We start from the raw sequence: 8748 nt of genomic DNA, 5'->3' as shown, positions 1-8748 counted from the left end.
TGGTCTTTCATAGTGACTAACATCCTGATTGATGAGCCAACAATTATGTCTATCAGGTGTTTGGTCAGGTGGAACGTGTTTCTTGATCATTGGTCCATGTGTGAGGCATTTTGAATATCAGTGTTTTAAACTTGCTAACACGTGACTTTATGTCAGATTCCTGTGTCTTACGTGGAGAAACGTGTGCAGTGGTTTGCAAAAAGTGCCATGTTGATTTGCAAATTGTGTGAAAAGCTGAAAACGTGTTTAGAGTTTTGGAGATTTGAGCCAATGTTTTGCTCTTTGAGTGTCAGTTAAAATAATTGTGCTTTACAGTATGTATAATTTTAGTGTGATAGCAATCGAGAAAAACTGTAAACTGAAATCAGGCTAGCTATTCCAATATATGACTTCTCCTCTAAGAATCATTTCTAGTTCATAGATTGACCTTGATTCATGACCAAAATATTACTTTTGTTATATAGTTTACAGTACTCTCTTTATTATTATGTATCCCTATTTTGTTTACTCATTTGAGTATTTAACTTCACAGATATCTATGGTCTTTTTTTTATTCTTTGTTTCTTTTTACGGGCTTTCGCAGTTAACATGTAACTACTATTACTTATGTAAAATGATATATGTTTTGTGTTGTTGTGATATAAATATTTAAATCACAGTTACAAGTTAATTATTGCATCCCCGTTTTAAGCTCTGCAGCAACAAAACAGCACAAGTACACAAAAGGTCAGGGCTCCATATATGGCAAACGGATGCGTGATGAAATCGCTACAGATTTCACTGTGAGCCTGCAGGAGGGTGTGTGTGTGTGTGTGTGTGTGTGTGTGTGTGTGTGTGTGTGTGTGTGTGTGTGTGTGTGTGTGTGTGTGTTTTGGGGGCACGGTAGAAGCAGTAAAGTTGCTGGTAAAGCACATTCTCATCAGCAACGAAAAATAAATACAGCAGAGGTAAATATTGACCCTTTATATAATAAGATAATGGAATTAAAATGAAATGGGTGTGAATCAATATTCAGAGCAATAAAATAAAATGTAAAACTCTCAATGTGCTTTACAGAGTGATGTCATAGGGAGTCATCCTCAGTCCTCACCACCCCACATCCACCCTCCGGCTAGGAGGCACTCATGGGCTCCCTGACCTCTAATCTCCGACCCCTGCCAGCTACCCGCCCCACCCTGCAGGCTGCACAGAATCCTCTGCAGAGCATGAGGTATTATGCAATAAGAAAGTATTAATGTGAATAGTGATGTATGTGCAAAATGGAGGGGATTTCTGATGAAGTCTGATGGAGTTCCTGTCCCTTAAACTCTCACATCACACCTCAGCCCGGTTTTTGGCTCAGTTATGTATCATATAGCCATCACAGAGGAGAGAGTACAGTACACAACATCATTAATATGAACAAATCATTAATATGGATCTGGGAGCAGAAGGAGCATATCATGAAATAATGAGAAACCCATGATTAGTAATGCTGTATCTCCACATTTGGGTACACATTTATTATTAATCGTTCAAAAATTAAGTGTGGGCAACATGGTGTAGCTGTATTTGCATTCAAAGATGTGGACAGTATGTATTTGAAATGTGACTGCAGTCCCGAGGCTGCTGTATCAGGAGTATAAAGCTGGTGCATAAAGACACAGCACCTTCTGCAGAGTAACCGCTGACCTTGACCTTGTTTTTTTTTTACGGTTCAGGACTCTGCTTGATTTTTGTGGTAAGTGAGAAGAACACCTGACAACACACCTGGATCCAAAATAACGTTCCAATATGTTTCTTCTGAGATTGAGAGAGAGGTAGAGAGACAGCGTGATATGGAGTCCAAAGGGTAGCAACCCAAAAAGCAATGGTGCCCCTCCCCCTCCTCCCTCCATACAGCATGGCAGTTAATTTAAATTCTGCAAGGAGACAACCCATAAATCACCTCCATTCTGACTAATGGCTTCTGCACTGAGGGAAAACTCTCGCCTCTCTACCTGGAGACTTTTCTGCACTGCAAAAGAATATAGGCTGCACTCGGTTTGTGTGTATGGAGTGTGTGTATATGTAATGTACAGTATATATGAGTGCTTCACTCAGACAGACCGTTTTTGAAAGAGTCAGCAGCACAACTAACCCCTCTACGTGAGCAGCTTTCACTGGAGGCAGAAATCCCCCTGCGCTATGCCATAATTAGCCTCCATAACGGCAACGGTCTGACGTAAGGAGTGTGACACAAAACTAACCTTGGACTGAATTCCTAAAAAATCACCCTGCTAGCGCCTGAGCAGCTCGCACAGATTTGTGAGTAATGTGAGTCATAAAAAGCTTCTGTATATTTGTTTCCTTATACTCAAAGAGGAAGCACCTCAGGGATTTTGGAAAGTTCTTTGCTGGTTATCTTTCTGCAAATGTTTGCTTTGTGTGTGTGTTTTTGCAGTCATATTCAAACGGCAAAGAAAAACTGTGGAAATGTTTAAAGTAAAACTGTCCATTTAATAAATGGAGAGCACAAGTACAATTTAAGGACAGTCTTTACTTAGTCTGTCTGAAAGTCTACTTCTATTACTACTCATACTGATACTAAGTATTTTGGACTGGCAATAAATCAACAGTATGAACAAAACAATAACCCAAAGAGTATTCTTAGGTTTTAAAGGTGCAGCTTCTATTGTAAGTGAAGGTTGCTGCAACTGACTGTTTACAGTATGAGAATTAGGTGTAGTCACTGTAACACCACCCAATGTTTTGTGACTGTGGTTTTGATTCCTTCTGTCTTTGGCTGACTGGGAACCAGTGACACGAGAGAGTGAAGCAAACAGACCAGACCAAAATGTTGCATTTATCTCTCATGGGCTAAACACACAGTTTGATAGAGTCAAAGTTATAAGATGAAATCTCAAAGAGCACAGAATAATACTGTGTAGTAGCAACATGTCAAATAGATGGTAACCGGACGTTAATGTATATTTAGCTTCACCATCTGTTTTACCTTAAGTTGAACCATAACATTAAACCCAAAATGGACATTATGCTGTATTTGTATCCAACACATATGGATAGATAGATAATTGAAACCACCTCCTTCACATGGCTGAAGTTGCCGCTTAGCTGCTATGTGAAATAATTGAATGCTGTTATAGTGCTTTTTTGTTTGTTTTTGGACCTCTACTCACAATAGACAGATTAAATGAAGTTAATTGAAATTACGCTGTGTGCACATGCGTGTGTGATTATGTAGACGTGTGTCCCTGAGTGAGGTTAGGGGTCTCCTGGTCCGGCTGTAGCACACAGGGTGGATTGGGGACATTGTGTGGCTCCTTGCTTAGGGCACCCGGTTTCCTGTTTGCTTTTCGTTGGTTCACAGTTTCCTGTCAGCGCCATTTGCTCTGGGATGATGAGACACATTACCTCGCGGCCCTGTTTGCTTCTTCATTGCCCCCTCATGACCTGTCACTGCTCATTTGACTACAGTGGTATGACAGATGCAAAACCTGCACAGAGTCTCGCCAAATAAATGTGTCCTGTGATCTCTGCTAGATATCTCATGTACATAAATAGAAAACAATCTTGCCTCGTGGAAATACAGTACTTAAGTGTTTGTAGTGTATTTCTTTCACTTCAACAACACTCAAGAATTGAATATATAAACTTGATTGGTTTCATTTCACAACTTCCTTCCGTTTATTCTTCAGTGTAGAGTGATAGCTTTCTAGTAGTTGTGTTTATTATATGCTGTACAAAGACACATGCCATTTCACCAGACCTATAGATCCCCTTGTGAGACCGGATAAGATTAAAAAATGTGCTTTCCGCTCTATAATCTTTCACAGTCTGTGGGCATTTAGTCTATACAGTGCAGATAAAATGGGGCTATGGCTTGTGCATTGACCTGGAGGAACCGGATTCAGCCAGCTTCGCCTTTTTGTCCCTCCCAGTGACCTGGATGACCTCCGGCTGTGATTGGGGCCTCTGATCCCCCTGGGGGTCATACATGTGTTTTAAAACTCAACGACACGCTTTCCTTCCTCCACCTTTCCCTCTGGTCCGTTCACCTCCCGCCCCCCCCCCCTCTCTGCCCCAGCTCTAGAGGAGGTTTGAGGCTGTGGGGCGTGACACAGAGGGAGAGTTCCAGTCCTCTGGTCCACAGTAAAAGTCACGACTTCCCCGTTTTGCTTCCATGTCCAGCTGTGGAGGACAGATATGAGCCCCTTACCCACTGTCTAAAACATACAAACCCCCTCCCCGCCCCAGCATGAGCAGCCCCCCTCCAGCCCTAAACAGCTGGGCTATGTGGGACGCTTCACATGACTGTAGAGCAGCAGTGGCTCGCTGCAATGGTCCCTCACACTGTTCACCCGTCCCACTGACTAATAATGACTATGATCAATCATATGTGAGACTTTGCTGCGAGAATATCACCCCATGATAAGCGCTGTGGTAGGAACCCCCCACTGGTCGAGCAGGTGTTCAGTTTTTCAGTCACAGTCAGGAAAAAAGGCAAGAAGGGTCAGTGGTACAGCGCACCATGCGAGGTCATTCATTGCATTAGCACCAAGATGTTTCTCATCATAAAACCCCTCTAATTTATTTCCCATCAGACTAGAGTTTACTCTTGTGAGTTTTCCCTCTCCTCTCTGGAGCACCGGTTTTGTAATCCAATCTCATTAGCCCCATGAATGGAAGGCTCTCTGTGTGAATCCATTAAGAGGGCTTCTCTGTGGCTCCCTCTCTGTAATCTCTCTAACCCTGTGGGATTAATCACCCACAGAGAACAGAAATCGATCCATTGAATCACTAAAAGATGTGACAAAACACTGTAACTAGGGGATATGGTGGAAAATTATTGGCCAATTGAAATTCATTGGAGACTGAGAGAGGGAAGAGAAAGTCAGGGAGGGGTGGGGAGTAAAAAGGTATGTGGTAGCACCTTGATGAGGAAATCATTCCAGTTATTTGTGTACTGTATGTGCACGTAAGGAGACGTTTTATTTGTTCAGGAAACTAGCAAAACAAATAAATTATGGAGAATTAAATAAAAATGCCAAGACAATGAGTTTTGACCAATCCTGTCATGTATTACAAACAAACAAAGCTTTCTTCTGAGAGTACATCATGTTCAGTGCCACTCACTTTGTTTGTGTATTTGCATGTTCAGCAGAGGTGTGTATTTGAGAAATGAGGCCAGGGCCTGCTGAGAAGTACTGTAACATTTAACGTTTGATGATGCCTCTATGAGCCCATAATGAGAAGGAATGAGGGTCGCCTGGCGACGTTAACCCGCTAATAAAATCTGCTTTCCTTTTAAAGGGTGTTAGAAAACCACAATTACCCCCTGACATTTTTTTACTGCATGATTTATGAACTGAATATGGCATCTCCCTCTCGAACCCTATTTCTGGCTGTGGAGTAATAAAAGAAAGTTAAGGGGCAGTATTGACCTGCTAAAGAGTATTCTTTGATTTTCTACAGACCTGCGGATGAATGGAAAGGAGGAGAGGAAAGAAGGAGAGGAGAGGAGGAATCAGCTATTGATGATTTATTTTTCTCCCACGGCCCTCCACCATGCAGCCCCTGGCCGTCTGGACACCCGCCACGTGTGAACAAGCTTTCAGCTCACATCATCTTCTCCACTTCCACCTATAATTGGCCATATGTGTCACCAGCACCCTGCTGCTGCTGCTGGAGGGGAGGAGAGGAGATCACAGCTTTGACAAGGTGATTGTTGGATGGCTCTTGCCTTGACATATCAGGTAAGCCTCATCATGGCAAACACTTCTGTATTCTTGAGCCCTTTTACCACTTGCTGTGTAACAATAGTCTGCATGATTATAACTTTTGCTGCTCTTTCAGTAGAGTTGTTAATCGCAAAGAAAAATATCCTAAACTTTAAGCACTTCTCCTTCACATGTAGTCCAGACATAATGAGATATTTATACCGTCCCAAGAGGTTATATCTACCTCTTATGTGCACAGAAAATGTACTGTAGATCATCTGTATAGGCCAACCACTGAATACACTGAATACATAATGCCCCAGCGACTTATGGCATGTGGCATTCAATGAGCATTCATTAACCTTTACTGCTGCTGCAGGAGTTACCTGCATTAAGTGAGGCAGTTAGGCAAAGTGTTCAGACAGGTACTCAGGTAAATATCATTTGTAGAGAGCCCAAACCCCACAAAAAAACTAATTACATACAATATGATATCCAGTGTTGTCTTGAAATCTGCTTTTAGTGTCTGAAATTAATTTGCAGTGAATGCATCAGTGATGCAAGCGAGGGGAAAAGGTCAGGGATTGGATAAGGGCTGTCCCTTTTACCTTGTCTAAATGGCAAATGTCACAGCAGAGAGGTGGCTGCAGCGAAAAGGTGAGTGGAGGGGCGGGTAGAGAATGTTTGGAAGATGGGGAGGGGAGGACGAGGAGGTGGATAAGTGGCAAAGATGTGAAATTTCCACTGAGATGCTACTGGGCAGATGCTAAGTGGTGAGTAGTGATAGTTATCTTGCCTAGCAGAAGAGCAGAGCAGCTAGATAGCTGGGGGTTCTGCCACAGGGGAGTTGGAGGGCAAAATACATGTGAGGCAATGACTTTCACATACAGCGGCTTAATGTGCTTTCCCTGAGGGGCACCACTGGTGTCGTTTATCCAAAGTGCATGAAAACTACTTCTATGATTCCAAGTTGTTATAGAAAATGACAGTGTCAAAATGATTCAGCAGCCAGTGCTGTGTAATTAATCCGTGCAGATTTCAAATAACTATTTTGTTTTTCTTCCTTATCCCACAGATGATGACTGTGCAAACCATTTAGGATAACCACCAATTTAAAACAAGGCTTTCAAAAAAAAAAGATGAACCATAATTATTTCCCTGCTTTTTCAGTACTTTCACAGCAATCTTAAATTCACTTCAATTTCCTGAAAGAGAACAAAAGTACATACATGGGGGCAAGATTACAGGTTCTACATGACAAACTAAAAGCAGCAGAACAATCTGTCAGGGATGTGGGGATATTTGATGTTTTGACACAGTTTATTTGTGCTACCAATGGCCTATAAACACAGAGTGCACAGAAAGTCCTGTCAGGATGATTAGGTGCTCTTTGTGCCATAGCAACTCCAGTCTGATCATGTGACACGTCAGTAAAGCCGTGTTTCTATGAGGGATGTTGTGATGCATGTTTGCTCTGTCCCTTGGTGCTTCAAATCTGGTGATTATCTAACAGGCTGGTACCACGCGTCGTGACTACCACATAAGTTAACAATGTTAATGAGACATTTTACTGAAGGATATTAAGATTGTATCTTCACCTCCTGACACAGAATGTCAACGGCACGCTTTGTGATGAGCTGGTGTGTACAGTGTATAATCGTGGATGCAGACACCCTGATGGCTCATCTATTTAAAGAACGCGCCACGTACTCATATCGCTGTGTACTTTTAAATGCCATCGGATATTTTCCTTTCCTATCTCCCATCAAGTTTTACACTGAGATGATGTTATACTTCTGTGAAAGTTTATAGGCTATAATTCAGCACCAGAAAGCGTTACACATCCTTTCCACATTTCTCGATGTATGGAAATCAACCAGATTCCATTCATTTCTATGGGAACCCAGATCCCGATTATGTTTGAAGAAACCCTACTTTTTATTTATTTTTATTTTTGGTGTAGATTTTGCCTCATATATGTTTAAAAATATGCATACTGTATACGGCAGTTTTGTGAAAGACTGAATGCTGTATGCCTAAGGAAGTTAACATTAAAAGCTAACTTCCTGTCGAATAAAAAAACAAGGTAACTATTTCATGCTTAACAGTGATGGTCAAATTGAATAATTCCAAAGAAACTAACTTTTTTGTTTAAAACATTTACTTTTATAAAATGTATGGTGAACATCACCTACACCTACATCACCTTTGACAAATGTAACTTAAAGTGGACCTATCATGCTATATTTGACCAATATATTGTAGGGCCATACCTATATAAAACATGTCTGTGAAGTTTTTTTTTCAAAATACCAAACAGATCATGCATTTTAGCCATGCCTCATTTTGCTCTATTTTCTCTTTTCCAGCCCTGTTTTTGCAAGGGATGATTCTGTGACGTAGCTTTAGTGCAAATGAGCTGCAGCTGACCACGCCCCCCTGCAGGAGAGGGGAGTCTGAGATCAGCTGTGCTGGGCTCTCAGAAGAGGGAGAGGAAAAGAGAGGCTTTGTCCTCCGTGCATGGGCGTAATTTCCACTGGGGACAGGGGGGACATGTCCCCCCCACTTTTTAAAATCTTGTTTGTGTCCCCCCCACTTTTCAAATGTGTTTTTTTTTTTACGTAAGTGGTCATCGTCACGGAGGAGCGTCTGTTTGTGTGTGTGGCAGGAGCGCAGTTCGTGTGAGAGAGAGAGAGAGACAGAGAGAGTTACAGGGGTTGTTGTATCTGGTGCTAGCTCGGAGCTAACGGAGATTAGAAGCTTTTTCAATAATAAGGAGAGGGAGAGTCCTCTCCTGTCGGACTGAGAGGCTGAGATAACAGAGATATCAGCTCAGGGAGGTAAAGGACTCGCTGAGTGATTGTAAACTTTAGTTATCTCAGTGGGTCTCAAACGGTTTGGTCTAAACAAATATTTCCATCTATTTAATATAGTTGTTCAAAATAAATAATAAATAATTCCCTGTTATATAGAAAAAGAAACAATAATTATTTACTGCTAATAAAAATAGATCTAGTGTAAAACTAGGAAAGTTGGCACAAAATTAAAA

The sequence above is a fragment of the Notothenia coriiceps genome, unplaced genomic scaffold, assembly GCF_000735185.1.
Source record: "Notothenia coriiceps isolate Sejong01 unplaced genomic scaffold, NC01 NC01_scaffold00007395, whole genome shotgun sequence".
NCBI lineage: Eukaryota > Metazoa > Chordata > Actinopteri > Perciformes > Nototheniidae > Notothenia > Notothenia coriiceps.
Note: the sequence above shows the minus strand (reverse complement) of the source record.